We start from the raw sequence: 16,467 nt of genomic DNA, 5'->3' as shown, positions 1-16,467 counted from the left end.
GAGAGATGGTGGTAGCCAAATTTAGAAAATATACGTGAGAATAAACTCTACTGATGCATTAAATAGTAATAGAAAGTACTTTTCAAAAACTGATGATTTCGGGGGCTGGCCCCGTGGCCGAGTGGTTAAGTTCGCGCGCTCCGCTGCAGGAGGCCCAGTGTTTCGTTGGTTCGAATCCTGGGCGCGGACATGGCACTGCTCATCAGACCATGCTGAGGCAGCGTCCCACATGCCACAACTAGAAGGACCCACAACGAAGAATATACAACTATGTACTGGGGGGCTATGGGGAGAAAAAGGAAAAAAATGAAGTAAAATTAAAAAAAAAAAAACAAAAAAAAACTGATGATTTCGGCTTCCACAGTGTGACCCGTACTCTAGTGGGCCTTGCTCTCTGCCTCAGAGGAGAAACAGCCGACTACAAGGGACTGAACTCTATCTGCCTCTGTTTCTAACAGACTCACGCTCAACTTTCACTCACAACAAAAAAAAGTGGGAAAATTTTATTAATCCTTTTTTTAAAAAAAAGTTAATGTAAAATTATAGCCAAAAAAAGAACCTGAACTTTAGTAACATAGCTGGAACAATCCATGGCAGCAGCAGAAGAGACTTAATTTAGTTGCTTTTCTATGGTTGTTGGTTGTTGGCTGGGCTCATGGTGGTGGAAGCTTCACAGTTTTTGGAAGGGACCTGGAAGTTGCTGGAGGCTTGGTTCTCCAGGTAGCAACCTCATACAAACCGAAGATCTGGGGATGTCCGCACCAACCCGAGATCCCATCAGGGCATACTTTTGAAGGATGTGCAATGTTCAATCATAAGTGTGACAAAAACTGACAAGCAGGAAGCTTTTGTGCTCAGTGACAGTAGCATGTTTGTCTCTAGGAGATGTTTCATTTTGAAGACATGTGGTACCACCTTTTTCTGAAAGCACTAGTTCCCCCATTGAAACTTGCTAGGGTTTACAGTGGGTTTGACTCCATTCAAAGCTTCTTTTACTCTCCTAAGCATTTCATGAAGCCTTCTCACCAAGGGTACCCACATCGGACTTTCCAGGAAGAGATAGTGTTTCTTAATGCAATTCTCCCAAATGAAACTGTGTATTGTACGAGATGTAGGAATTCTGATTGTCGGTACTTCTGTACTTTGGTCCTAGAAAGTTGGGTGATGTGTCAGCGGGATCAAACCCTGGAAATTCTGCTGAGTAAGCTTGACTCAGCAGTTATGGAGCAGTTCTATATGAAAGATGGTATTACTGCAAAGGATGTCACTCATGAGAGTGGAATTCGTGACCTGATGCCAGGTTCTGTCATTGAGGGCACTCTGTTCAATCCTTGTGGGTGTTCAATGATTGGAAAGAAATCAGAAGGAACTTAGTAGGCTATTCACATTACGTAACTAGAAATTTTTTCTTAGCTTTGAAATCAGCTTAAGTCAGACCTCCTAGGATGACCTGATCAGAAAAGTTGGGGAAGGCTTCAAGCCAGGAAAATGTGTGACCCCCTCCATGTAAATCAGAGTTCTAAATGTGGCACATTGCTTTCTTGACTCCAGAAAACTGAAGGTTTTAAATGTCTTGATTGCCAGAATGCTATGTCCAATGGTTACAATTCTGTTTTCACCAATTTTGCTAAGCAGCAGCAACAACATCAGAGTTAATGAAGAAAAATGAAGAAAAAACACAAAAAGAGGACACGCATAGAAGAAAGACGTGGCTCTTCTTTAGATATTGATCCTGGGTGCTGTTCTCTTCATAACCACCACCTTGTAGTTGCAGAAAGCACTAGATGTAACGACAGCGTAATCATTTTGAATTGTGTGCATTATTATTTCAAGGACTTAGATATCTTGCACAAATGCTGTCTTCTGTGTTTAGATATCCTACTCCACTCTTGCTGTGAAACTGAAGTGCTTGTAGAAAATCTTTTTATGATGGGAAACTTTACAACGCTCGTGAAAACAATTCAATTTGGATTACGCACAGTGTAATATTCCTCGAAGTGTCATCCAAGATTCCCCACAGACAAGGCTTCCAGCCTCATCAGGTGTTGGCCTCAGCCTAGCCATCCGGGACTGTTCTATTAAATTGCTGCCAGGACTTTATACCCAGTTACCTCCACTTTCTAGAACGTATTCTCTACTAATGTTATGGAAACCAATTTCTACTTCATACAGATGTTGTTTGCAACAGCAATTAAAGGTTTTCTTCCACGAGTCAAGTGCACTTAAGAAAATGATTGTAGTTATCCATTTTGTGTGTTACTATTTTAGCATTATTGCTTCCTGCACTTCTATCCCTTTAACTGATTTTGTTCCTCACCATGGTGTCTCCCCTCCATAGCCCCCTCCCCCAAGAAAGCAACACACTATTACACTGTGGGTTTATACTAATCTTGTATCCCAGAGTGGGAAGGAGGGTGGAGCCTGAACTTAATTTTCTTTTAAGGTCAAGGGAGTTTGGCCTCTTTTTATTGGCATGGGCTCTTTTGGGAGATAGTGATAATAAACTTCTTGTGTTGGTTAGCAGGGAAGACAGGTAGATGGATACTGGTATATGCTCGCTGAACTGTATGGGAACCACGCGCCGTTCTGTGCTCCCTAGTAAATGAGATTAGCTTCTTGCGAGTACCGTGCCCTTACTAACGTGCTAAGCAGTAGTATCAGAGAATTGTTAACACTAAGTTTATCAGCAAGGAGATTTGAGATAAGGTTGTATTGGATTCAATAAGTCAAGTCAGCTCAGATCATTCACGTTAACTTTTATTTTAGCTGCCATTCCCACTAGTTTCGATTAATATGCCATCAACTTTGGTTCAAAGCAGAATCAATGTCTTTGCCATCTTGTGACTGTGATGGATGTGATAGTGCTCTGACTTCATCTGTTCCTCTTATTGGTATTTCTTTCACCATGGTTTCGTAGGATCAGGTGAATGACTGCCCAGGATCACAACAGTTCAGGTTTGTCAGACCTACACATTGAAGCAGAATGCTCTCCATAATACTTAACACACAAAATTCCAAAATGGTCAATGGGAAATGACTAGAAACACGAGCTTTCAAGAGTTGGCATCTTTTAGCTATATTTGCAAATACCATGAGATTTAAACAGCTGAGAAAACAACGAAGTCAACTGAATTTTGCATTTCGTCTTATCCTCACAAAATCTTGTTGATCCTTTCTGGAATGATGCAGTGACGTTTTTGTTCCTTCTGTATTTATAAATGAAACACTTTTTTAGTGTGTCTAAACATAAAATCTACTTGGTTTGAAATCAAGTGATTGGAACACTCTTGACATATTTTAAGCATGTTGTTGGGTCAAAGTTTATTGAAGAAGGTTCCAATCAGTGGGTCAGTTGGATTCTGTAACTAGCGCACAGTACCTGATGTTTCGGTGCCGTCTGAGGACCAATGCTCAAAATGGATTTTGTTCTTGAACAGTGGCCCATAGATTTAATGACATTTGTTGGCTTGAGGTCTGATTTTTTTTTCCTAATAGATTTAAGATCTCTACTGAATGTTGAAAAACTGAACACATTTGTGTGAAACAAAGCCTAGAAAAATGAAAACTGTAGATTGAATAGCAATCTAAACTAATCCTAGCATGTGTTATACAGAAAGGAAAATTTGGCTCCATAATTTCTCTCTTCATGGTGTTGCACTTAAATCAGTTGAAATGTATTTCTATATCACAATTTAAGCTTCAATAAAAGTTGGCTTAACTCATTGTCTAGTGATAAGAAAAAAAAAACCTAGATAATTTCATTATGTTTGACACAACCACCTTTCAAATGGGCAAAGCAAATATTATTATTATTATTTTGTAGATGAGGAAACAAAACTGAGAGAGATGGAGTAGAAAGGTGGATTTGCCATGAATTTAGTGAAGCTTTGGCTTCAGAGCCCCTCATTAGCACTGACTCCTTCTTCCAAGGCCCTAGGAGGGGCCCAGAATCATGTTCACGTGGTCATACGTTTTGTAAATTTTCAGAGGTAAGATGTCTTGCAATTGGTTAAGTTTACTATATTTTTTTCATCATTATATTTCCATTTCCCTGTAGACTACATCATGTTCACCACCCAAAGACTAACTACCATCTGCCACCGAACACATGTACTGTTTTCAACTCATCATTTATCCCCCAAAACTAACTCTTTCCTTCACTTCCCAATTTCTGGTCATGTTATCACACTTCTCAAATTCTCCTAAATTTCTGTCTTTGGGCTTTTCCTTTTCTTTGTCCCTTACATCAGTCACCAAGTCCTGTGGACTCATCTCGGCCATGTTTGTAAACTCATTCCTACCTGGTCTCTCCTTATCCCAAGAATCTTGAGCCATCCCATCACATCTCTCCAGGGAATAGTCTGTTAGCTGTTTTTCTCTAAATTATCTTCCTTAAACTCTGTTTCAGTTACATTGGTAGCAATAGGATCATGTATTAAACGCTTATTTTATCAAGTACTTTAGCAGAAGCTTTAAGAGCATTGCCTCATTTCAGTCTTTCAACCCTGTAAATTGATGCTGCCGTTAAACACATTCTACAAATGAGAAAACTGAATCTTAGCAAGTTCAACTACATTTCTCAGAGTCATACAGCTAATGTGGAATATGGTCTTGAACTCATATCTTGTCTGACTCCAAAGTTTGTTGTGCTATGTATGCGCTAAAAAATCGACAACAGTTTCCTGTTACTTATCAGGTCAGGTCCAGCATCCTTGTTCAACATCCAGTGTCTCCATAACCTAGCTTCCCCTATCTGTCTAGTTTACTGCCTCCTACTCTCCAGGGTGGTATCCTTCTTAACTGCCCCCACCTTCCTATGTAGTGCGTGGAGCACAGTCATTGAATCACGGTTCTGACATTTAGTACTTCTCGAAATCTGAGTTCTCTTATTTGTAAAATACCCAGCTCATAATCCCAGGATTGCTGTAAGGATTAGATACAACGAATGGAAAGGGCCTGGCATGATGCAAAGCGCATAACAGATGCATAATAAATAGACCCACTGTGACTGTTACTATTATTTCTGCCTTTGTGCCTTTGTTCATGATATTCCCCAAGTATGAAATGCTTGTCCTTCCTATTGCTCTAGCCTACCAGTCCTTAAAGGCCAAATCCCATCTTTACTAAATCTTCCCTTTTCTCCAGCACACATTTATCTCTCCCCTCTACAATCCTGAAGGCACTTTTTATATCTACTAGATGACTAGTTTTATATACTATCTTATTCTCAAATGGTTTATGTAAATGAGTCTCACATGTTACGTATGAACTTGCTTGTATTTCTTCTGTTTTCATCTTTCTGTTCTCATCTTAGAGCTCCTGGAAAATGTACCAGAGCATTTTATGAATTGATTGATGGAGAAATTTAAACATTAGGAGAAGTGTGAGAGAAAAAAGAGAAAATTGGATATTATCTTGTTTGATTTGATTTGGCAACCAATGGTTTCTGTTTAGATAATCCTGTAAGAGGCCTGAACCAGGAGGGGAGGTTCATAAAAACAGTTGGTGCCAACTGTGGTACAGGGAAATAGAAACAGTAGATCTCTACATTATTGAGCTCTAATTTCAAAGTTCTTGCTCTTAAAGAAGAGATAGATCCAAGAGGAAATGGCCTGAGATCCATTTTCAGGAAATGGCAGGGAAAGAGATACACATGTGTGTGAAGATGCAGTGGACTAGAAATAATGCAAAGGGTTCCAGGACATTCATATTTGTAAATAACATAGAAAAAACACAAGTACATTTAAACAGAAAAACAGGAGGTTACATTAAAGAAGTGAGATCGTAGCTGATGCAAGAGTAAGAGCAAAAGCCTTAAATGAACTCAGGGACCCAGGAAATTGGGTCATGGAAAGCCAAAAGCATTGCTTAACTAGCTACTAATGAAGGAAATTAGATAATCATACTATTTTGAAAGAAACCAGATTATGTTTATGAATGATCTGAGAGAAGTGTAAAGGGCTGGATGGGGATGCTTTCTTTTGGTTTCTGAGATTGAGTCACACCAGAGAGCCCATTTTGCTGTATTCATGAAATGCCAAAATAGGGAGCGATCTTGCTAGGCTTCTGAACACTGACAGGTGGGACTGGCTGCCATGGATGAACAAAGGTAAACTGAAGGAGAGTGTACATTCCTGACTTTGAACTCCCTTCTCATTCTGCTGAGGGCATGTCAATTATATTACTTACAGTGAAGGCACAGTAAGCAGTAGGAGTGTTGTCAATCCCATGAAGAGCACCATCTTTGACCACGCCATGCAGCAAGGGTACTTACTCTAAAGACTGCACTCTCTAATTTGCTCAACCTAAAGGATGAGAGGACTGTATTAGCCAGGTCTGCTAACTGCTACACCAGACAACCCCAGAACTCTAATGGCTCACCTCACAGTCCAATTGGGTGTTAGGTGGGTGGGCTTCCGTGTAACAATTTGGTGGCACATCTCCTCCTGTGCAGTTCTGCCATCTTTGACACCAGGTTTCAAGATCATCTTGGTATCATCCAATCAGCAATTGGGGAAAGTGAAAAGAGAACTTCCTTAGCCCCTAAGTGGCAGTATCACTTCCACTACATTCCATTGTTGTGCGGCCTCACATAGATGCAACGGTGACTGGGAAATTAATTTCACTATGTTCCTAGGAGGATGAAATAGGCTTGATGAGTCAATCTCTGTGGAGGAAAATATAGGATTAGGCTGGATAAGAAAAAAATCCAGGTAATGATTCATATTTTTCTACCAATCAACATGCCTGTAAACCTGGAGTGATTTAACTTTATGTTTCAAACAGATGTTTTGGGTTGTGTTGACTCAAAAAACATATGGGTCTCACATGCTTTTTGGTAAGAATATTTGCGTAAATGAGGATTGTGAAAGTTTAGTTGTCGAATTAATGCTTTGCTAAGTTAATGCGGCTTCTGCAGTGACATGGTGGGAGCTAATCCCGTCCCACCAAGAAACAAAGAAATAAAAAGAAATCTTAAGAAGCAGAAATGAGAAAAGAACTATGAAAATTAATCATTTAGCCGACAATTACAGCACATACTGTAATTGAAAATACAGAACGTTGAAATCCCGTGACTTCAATGTTCCATAATGGCATCAAGGTGATATTTCATTTTTCATTTTTTTTTTTTTTTGAGGAAGATTAGCCCTGAGCTAACTACTGCCAGTCCGCCTCTTTTTTCCTGAGGAAGCCTGGCCCTGATCATCGTGTCCATCTTCCTCTGCTTTATACGTGAGATGCCTATTACAGCGTGGCGTGCCAAGCGGTGCCATGTCCGCACCTGGGATTCAAACCGGAGAACCCCGGGCCGCCGAGAATCGGAACGTGCGAACTTAACAGCTGCGCCACTGGACCGGCCCCGTGGGTGATATTTCATTTTAAAGGTTTATTTTTATTCTTTTAGGTCTCCAAACCACTTTCATATTGAAGGAAATTATCACACTTTTCATGCAAGTAGCTTACCATACAAAGTTAAGGGTGTTTTACAGAAATGTTAAAGGTAGTTTGAAAGTAGAAAAAAATGACCATTATGATTTAGCTTACATAGATAGAAAAAGTCATCCTCAAGCAAAAGCATGAGGGATATGCATTGGAAATAAAGACTACAGCTCTTTATCCATGGTGGAGAAAATTTTCAGAATCTCCTCCGGAAGACAGACACACTTATTTAAAGATATTAGCCTGGTAACCATATTTTCTCCCTCAAAGACCTCAGGTAACAGAAAACATGTCTCAGCTTGAAATTCACAGAGTTTTATGGTAGAAAGCTGTCATCAAATTAATGCCCATCTTAACTAGAAGGAAGTAAAGCCTCAGAGCAGTAAAAGGACTTGCCCAATGTCACAGTTGGAATGGATAGTCCAATTCTGTTCCATAAAGAGACCCTAGCAATCCTATGGTTGTGTTGAAATGGAAGCTACTTGGACGCAAAACATCATAGGTCCATTGACGAAATGGGTGATGGGAAGTAAGCAAGAAGGAGGCCCCCAGTTTCTGAAGCAGTGGGTAAAGAAAGAGTCTGTAAATTGGGTGAGCAAGGCCTGGGACATGGGAACACAGGCAGCCTTCAAGTGCTCGGGAGCCAAGAGGATGAGGCACTGTTCCCTGAAATCTGTCTGTTTATGGAAGGAAATGATGCTGTGGGTCAGTTCAAGCCCTAGAGATGGAGCCAGGCTGGGTGCCAAGGCCACTGACAACTGAACTGAGATAAGGCTGGTCCCCCGTGGCCTGGAGACTTGACCGGGCAACAGATCAGAACTAAGGAGGGACTGCCCAGCTAGAGATGAGCAAAGGGAGAGAGAGGATGCTTCTGGAAGCTGCCAGCTCTGACAGAAAGCAAAGTCCCTCAGGGAGTCATCAGAATCAAGCAGTTGTGGCCAGGCCACAGGATCTGGTCTGGGCTGGTGGCTTGTTCTCAATCCCCACTAAGTATGTGAGGAGGGGTGAAGAGACTCACGTTTTGCATGTGTGGCATCCGGGACTGGCTCTGGGGCTGGGAGTATGAGAGAATTTCGCTGGGACTTGACTAGGAGGACAAAGGCCCTTGGAAGCAGGACAGATTAAGTGGAAATGTGGCGGATGAAGTGGAAATGAACAGACCCAGCAGGTCTGTGTCTCTCAAAGGTCCTAGAATGGTCCTCTCAAGACCTGGAATTTCAACTCAGCTTTGTCTCTGATTTGTGGTGTGTCCCTGGGACAAATGGTTTATATATCTAGGTTGTAGCTTCTTCCTTTTAAAGGGGGAAATAATACAGCTGATAAATAGGGTCACTGAATGTCAGTGAGCTTGTGATTTGCCGAAGTTCAGTCTTTGGGAAGATGGCTGGGTTGTTGGAGGGCGACGGGGCTGAGGCACACGGAAGTGCTCCCAGAGCCGACAGTGCTGGGCAGGCGGGAGCTGTTACCCTTCTCAGTCACCTCTCCTCTAGTGCCAACCGTTTCTTCAGATTGTTCCTCAGAAGCCAATTATCCATTTTCTCCTCACTTGATCAAGTCTGGATTTGGACAGAGACCATGAAGATAGGACTGCATAGCTAAATAATGTTATAACCTATACCCATTTAGCTGACATCACTAACAACATTTGTTAAATCCTTCTTCAATTGCCAGATTCCATGCTAGATACTTTGCACTCATTACCCCTCCTCCAATAAGCCTGCTACATAGTTTCTATTATTAACCCCAATTTACATATGAGGACACCGAGGCATGCAGAGGTTGCAAACAACTGGTAGAATCAGAATTTGAACTCAGGCAGCCTGTGCTTTATAACTGCCAAACCACACAGGCTTTCCCAGATAAAGCTACTAGGTCACGAACAAGTAGGAACAGAGAGTAGAGAAGGAATTTTCAATGGGAAGAACTGATAACTGGAGATTTGGGGGAGAAGGAGATGAAGAGAATTGGAATGGAGAAGAAAAAAATGTCAGTTGCTTGTGGGGGAAATAGAGTAAAATTTGTCTTGTGAATAAGATTAAAATGAAGCCATCAAGGCTGATTTTATTCACACATCATATACTTATAAATTAAACATTCATTGAATAGCTAGAATTAAACGTGGTATCAGCCTACTGGGTGCTCACAGCCTAAAAACCAGATGTGCATATACCTCCAAAATCTAGTTCAATGACAGAAAGAGTGTGGAAATACTGCCTAAGATAGACCCCTAGGCCAAAGGTTACAGAAGAATTACAGGAGAGCTTCAGCCAGAGATGCTGAGCTCTCATCTTGTGGATCTCTCATCTCTCACAGAAGGAAGTACAACGATTCCTCTCTCTCTGCACAGGGGGCAGGGGGTGGGGGCTCCTCTTTGCATCATGATCAAGAAAGTCAAATTCCACTCATCCAGGTCAGCCTCCCTCCCATAACCCCAGCCAAGATCAGACAAGAATGAACAATCACACAGGGCCAGTTATTCAGAGGTGGAGAGGGGATGTAGAAATGAGGCCCCCGGGGACTTTTTACATCGCAAAGCCCTGAAATTATTCTTAGTTTTGCTCTGTTGTAAGAGGAGCCAAAAAATAGCAACCATTTCATGGTGGAGAGGTGCTGAGCTGTAAGCCTACTAACCTCTGCCTGATATTTTCCAAGCAGCTTTGTGAGTCTCTAGAAGACGTTTAATGGCCTATTGTAAGGAGAGAGCGGGCCAAAACAATTACTTGAAAGTTATTGCCAGGCTATTTTTAAAGGGATAAAATCCTGACACGAGAAAAGCTAAGCTGTTAATCTTTTTGAACATTGATGTAAACCACCATCAGATTGGGATAGAGTGCGTAGGATTAACAGACTAACTGCTGTCCAGATGCTTCTGGAAGCCAGAAAGCCCAAAACATAACAGGCAGAAGAGCAGGATGGTAGACTGAATGGGCACCACAGGTCTCGCTCGTTCCTCGATCTCTGACTCCGTCTCACCCCCTTACCCATCATCATCAGACCTGTTCCTCTTTGTGTTGGTGGGGTATGAGTTTAAACAAAGGGAGAAAGTCCACCTCAAGCCAACATTGCTTTTCATAATTCTTTCCCTTCTTCCACTTATGGTTTTTCCTGAGTATAAAAATAGAATACTCATTGAAAAGGATTTAGAAAATATAGAGAGTCAAAAAAGAAAGAATTTCTTATAATCTCAATATCTGTTACCCCTGCATTAGGGTAATGGGCCATTTGTCTTATTTACCAACTTTATCCTCAGAATCTAGAAAAGCAACTGACACACAGTAGGCATTTAATATGCCTTTTTTGTAAGAATCAATATTTTTTGAATGAGTCAATCAGTATTCAGAGATATCTTAATATCTAGTTATACATTATCCTACGTTTTTCAAAGCATGCACTTTTTTGTAAATTTGTGCATATAATTTTTTCTATGAATTTTTAATTGTGGTGAAATTAACATAATTTATCATTTTAACCATTTTAAGTGCACAATTCAGTGGCGTTAAGTACATTCACAATCTTGTGCAACCATCACCACTATCCATTTCCAGAACTTTTTTATCATCCCAAACTGGAACTCTCTCCGTTAAGTAATAACTCCCCATTCTTCCCCCATCTTCTGATAACCTCTATTCTACTTTATTTCTCTATGAATTTACATATTCTTTCTTTTTTTTTTTAAAGGTATGCTTCTTTTTTTTGGTGAGGAAGATTGGCCCTGAGCTAATTCTGTTGCCAATCTCCCTCTCTTTTTTTTGTCTCCCCAAAGCCCCAGTACATAGTCATATCTCCTAGTTGTAAGTCCTTCTAGTTCTTCTATGTGGGATGCCACCACAGCATGGCTTGATGAGCGGTGTGTAGGTCCGCACCCAGGATCCAAATCTGTGAACTGGGCCACCGAAGCAGAGAGCGCGAACCTAACCACTACGCCACAGGGCCGGCCTCAAATTTACATATTCTAGGTTCCTCATATAAATGGAATCATACAGCATTTGTCCCTTTGTGTCTGGTTTATTTCACTTAGCATAATGTTTTCAATGTTCATCCATGTTGTAGCATGTATCAGAATTTCATTCCTTTCAAAAGCTGAATACTATTCCATCACGTGTATATACTACATTTTGTTCATTCATCTACTGGTGGACATTTGAGTTTTCCCGGTATTTACAGCTTTGCATCTCCTTTTTTTCACTTTGTAATATTTCAAGAGCATTCCTCATTTTGTTTTATATTTCTTTCTTTCTCTCTTTCTTTTGAGGAAGATTGGCCCTGATCTAACATCTGTTGCCAATCTTCCTCTTTTTTTTTCTCCCCAAAGCCCCAGTACATAGTTGTACATCCTAGTTGTAGGTCATTCTAGTTCCTCTATGTGAGAGGCCACCACAGCATGGCTTGATGAGTGGTGTGTAGATCCACGCCCAGGATCTGAACCAGTGAACTGGGCCGCCAAAGTGGAGTTTGCAAACTTAACCACTCGGACACAGGGCCGGCCCTTATATTTCTCATATATAAACTTTTTCTTATTTAATGTAATTGTGAAAACAGAAATTATCTCTTCCCCCTAAAGGGGGAGTTTGAGAAGCAAAAGCTTCCATAAAGCACATGCATTTTTCTTGTCTAAAGGGGAGGGGATAGTATGATACATAAGACCACCAATTACAATAGCAAGACACGCTGAAGGACGTGAGAAGCGACCATTCATAGCTAAAGGGAACAATAACCATTAGACCTCTGATTGCTTTCTATTTCTTCAGCAAACTATTGCATGTCACTTAGCGTTTGGATGAAGTGGCGCTCCGCATCTCCATAGCCCCTGAAGACATTATAATCCTAGAGTACAGAATGATAATTAACAGAATGATTGAGTTATTAGACTGGCTTATATTCAGTATAACACTGAATCTGTAAGAAAGAGAGAATGGATACTGAATCGAGACGGAAAACTAAGTGCACGTTTCTACCTCCCAGAAAAAAATACTTTAAAACATTAAAAGAATGAATTAAAAAGAGATATAAAATAAGAAGCAGCGCAACCAGAAAGCTTAAAACTTTGAGAAAATTCATGAATGATAAAAAGCAGATGGGGTCATGTGAATTGAGGAGACTGAATCCAAAACACATGCAGGGGAAGGTAGACGAAGGGTCAGGCGGGGTTCTGGCAGAATCCCAGGCTCAGAATCAAGAGAAAAGAGGAGCGGAAGTAACTGAGTCAATGAACAACTTGGCAACCGAGGGAGGAGGGTTCCTCCTCCTTCCCGCTCTTATGTGAGCAACAGCAGCAGCAGAGTTTAGCACCGGCCAGCAGGGCTGGCCAGGTGGAGCAGATCTTATGCTGCCATGGTCCCCAGAGAGATCCGAGATGTGTACTAGACGTCCAAGTGGGGATGTCAAATAGGCAATTGCAAATTTGATTGTGGAACTCAGGGGAAAGGCAGAGGCTGGAGAGACAAATTTAGAGTCATCTCATATGGATGCTATTTAAAGCCATGAAACTACATGAGGTCACCTAGGAATGTGTATAAAGAAGAGAAGAAGGCCCAGGACGGAGCCCCAGGACACCCCAACATGCAGGGGACAGGTTATAGCTATGTGACACTGAAACAACCAGTAAGTTAAATTACTTTAATCAAGTTTGGGAAAAATTAATTGAATGGATCATTGACGGTTATGTAGAATGGGGCTTGGCTCCCTAGAACAGAACAAAAACACGTTCCAGGCCCCCTACCAAATCCAGGACAGTCTGGACTGACTGGAGCTCTTTGGGGAGAAGAGACTGTATTTGCTCATCTTTACATATCCAAGCTGCCACACAATAGGCACTTGATCAATGTTTATTTAATGAACAAATTTCTAAATTTATAACAGCACTGCTTGGGAAGGATTTAGACCCAATTTCTAATTGTTGTTAAGCATTTTCTCCACCCACCTCAGATGTTTGTGCTCCATTTTTCTCCCTTTGCAAGTAACGTCTAGAAACATACCTTTTAGATTCAAAGACTTTTCCTTCCTTTTCACCTATCTCAATATTAAATTAATATTAAATCAGCATTTTGTCATTTTATTTCTAATTTTCCAGCTGAACAGATTTCACTTTTCCATCAAGACCTTTTTGTGAAAAATATTGGATAAGAAAATAGTCCCTCCTTAGACTCCTCCAAGGGCGATCATGGAAAGTGACTATCCAAGGAGAAGAATTGCGACGACACAGTCCAGCTACTTTTTCCTAAAGAGATTTTTTTTTTAAGACTTTATTTTTCCTTTTTCTCCCTAAAGCCCCCCCCGTACACAGTTGTATATTTTTAGTTGTGGGTCCTTCTAGTTGTGGCATGTGGGACGCCGCCAGAGCACGGCCTAATGAGCGATGCCATGTCCGCGCCCAGGATCCAAACCAGCGAAACCCTGGGCCGCGAAGGGAAGCCACGAACTTAACCACTCAGCCATGGGGCTGGGCCCCCTAAAGGTATATTTGACCTCCAAATGATCTCTGAGTTTCATTTCTCTAAGGGAACCAGTGGGTTTTCTTGAAATTGCTAACAATACTCATATCCTGTCAGAACTCTAATGTCTATTCAGATAAAAATGGGTTGAGCACCTGACTTCTATACTCAGTATCCCTGTTCGTTGATGTCAGCCATAGTGGATGGGAGCCTCCAACATTGCAAAGAGGGGGAAAAACAGACAAGAAATACATGCAAAAGACAAAAAAATGTATCAGGGAATATTTCCATGCCGATCAATACGGCTCTACTTCATAACTTTTTATGACTTCAGAGATTTACATTTTATGAATTTATAACAACTCATTTAATCAAATCTTCCTTCTTGGACACTTAATTTGTCCTGTCACAAACACCTGTTACAGACAGTTTTGAACTCTAGTCTGATTATTTTCTTGAGATAAATACTTAGACGAGAGATTGGTAGATTAAAGCACAAGCATTTTAAAGGATTTTTTGACATGTACTGTCAAATGGCTCTTCAGAAACGTTGTACCAACTTATACTCCTGTTATCAGTGAATCCTTTTCCTACACCATTGCTAAAATTAGGGTATTATCATCTTTTGAAATATTTGTCAACTATACGAGTGAAAAAGGTAGTTTATTGTTGCAATTTACATCTCTTTGCTTATGTTTTTCAAATTTTTGTTCAGGTCCAATTTATCAAGCTGTGAATGATACAAGAAAAATGGAACGTGGTGTCTCTTCTTTTTTCCAGAGTGCCTTGTACGATGGCTGATTTCATTCAACAGGCTTCCTTCAAGTGTCCTTAGGACCCAAATGCCTGGACAGTCGCACAACAAGGCACTGACGAAGCTGACAAATGTGAGCCTGTGTCCCAATCCTTTGCTTCTTGCGCTGAAACCATGGGCTTTCACAAGACAGCAGGATGGTGTCTTAAGGCTGAAGAAATGTGTTTCTTTTAAACAGAGTTCATGTAGTGATGAAAGACCTTTGCTATTGGGAATTGTTGGAGTAAAAAGAACCTGCAGAAACCAGAACACGAAATGGCCAACTTCACGAAAGGCAGTTCCAACAGCAAGAAGCCCTTTGCTTTTGGGGCCAAAGATCAATCAGGAGCCTACCCTTCAAACATGCCCTCTCACAATTTGTAGGAAACTTTATAACTCTGAGACGATTATAAGGTTTCTTTGGCAGTGCCAGCAGTTCGGGTGTGTGGTTCATTCTTGCCGTCTCTGTTACTGATGTGATGTGGGTGAGCCTTGGTTCGGACAAAGTATTTTGGTTTCCCATTGTCTGTTATGCAACAGGGCTTGCCCAGGTCACCAGCACAAGGAGTTGAAGGCTTTTAGGCTTCTAGAGGATTACGAACGATAGCCTATCATGGCTGTAAAGTCATAAAGCAGCATTTTGTAACCAGTCAATGAAGTGCTTGGGTTTTCTCGATAAAAACAGAAATTGTTAGATTGCATATGGCCGTCTTTTTCTTTCTTTTTAAAATTTTATTTATTTTTTTTTATTGAGGTCACATTGGTTTATAACATTATATAAATTTCAGGTGTCCATCACTATATTTTGACTTCTATATAGACCGCATCATGTCCATCACCAAAAGTCTAGTTGCCATCCGTCACCGTACACATCTGTACACATATGCCCCTTTCCCCTTGCCCCTTCCTTCTTTTTCTTTAAAAGGGAGAAAAAGATGGACTTCAGGCAAGATGTTGAGGATCGCAGAGGAAAGAATGCTTTTTAGCATTGAGTGGTGGCACAGGGCAGGGGAATGAGGGCAAAATGCTGTTGAAATTCTGAACCAAAATCTCTTGAAGTTGGGAAAAGTCTGGCAAAATATTCAAGCCATAACAAAGCACTTCCCTTATAGCAAAAATGTGTTTCAGCTACCAGTGCTCAGCGGTCCTCCCCTCCCCAGCCCGGGGCACAGCCTCAGTGAACGCTCTCATCTCTGGCCCTCGAACAGATCAGCAGGCACAGCCCCTTCGGGAGATAGCACAGAATCTGCGTCTTTGAGCCAGGAGGGACCTCACAATGTGCCTAGCACAAACTGCTCATAGCAGGTTAACAGCCAGCCCAGAGGAGAGGCACCAGACACCCAGCTGAGCCATCTTCCCTCCAGGATGACCTCTCTCCACCACCCCAGGGGCCTCTTAAGACCCCTTTCCTATCGACTGCTCTTCTTGGGAGTAGAAAGAATTCTAGATACATACTAAAATATATTTACTGATGAAATATATCATGTCTGGGATTTCTAGGGGTGGGGGAACATTGGTGTGGATATAGAGGAAACAAAACTGGCTATGAGTCGATAATTGTTCAAGCTGATAGTGGATACATGGAGGTTATTGTGCTATTCTCTCTACTTTCACCTATGTTTGAAAATTCTCATAATGAAATGCTTTTTAAAAAATCACGAGACAATTAAAAAAAGAGAAAAAACATATGCTTTTTAAAAATCAAGGTGAGGGGCCGGCTCAGCGGTGTGGCAGTTAAGTTCGTGTGTTCTGCTTTGGCGGCCCAGGGTTCCTAGGTTCAGATCCCACGTGCAGGTCTACACA

At 41.2% G+C, this 16,467-nt stretch overlaps 1 long non-coding RNA gene and 1 pseudogene across 1 annotated transcript; one reads left to right on the top strand and one right to left on the bottom strand.

Moving 5' to 3' along the window:
• Positions 1 to 852: 852 nt before the first annotated feature.
• On the top strand, positions 853 to 1,656 carry LOC123281460 (S-adenosylmethionine decarboxylase proenzyme-like; annotated as a pseudogene).
• Positions 1,657 to 2,745: 1,089 nt separating this feature from the next.
• LOC123281426 (uncharacterized) lies at positions 2,746 to 6,613 on the bottom strand. The gene is made up of 3 exons (XR_006520889.2): positions 6,382 to 6,613; positions 6,190 to 6,305; positions 2,746 to 2,966 (listed from the first exon to the last, which is right to left on the bottom strand). It is a non-coding gene; the product is annotated as an uncharacterized lncRNA (long non-coding RNA).
• Between the last annotated feature and the right edge of the window lie 9,854 nt (positions 6,614 to 16,467).

This window comes from Equus asinus, chromosome 27, assembly GCF_041296235.1.
Source record: "Equus asinus isolate D_3611 breed Donkey chromosome 27, EquAss-T2T_v2, whole genome shotgun sequence".
Classification (NCBI taxonomy): Eukaryota; Metazoa; Chordata; class Mammalia; order Perissodactyla; family Equidae; genus Equus; species Equus asinus.
This window is presented reverse-complemented; position numbering and strand designations above follow the sequence as displayed.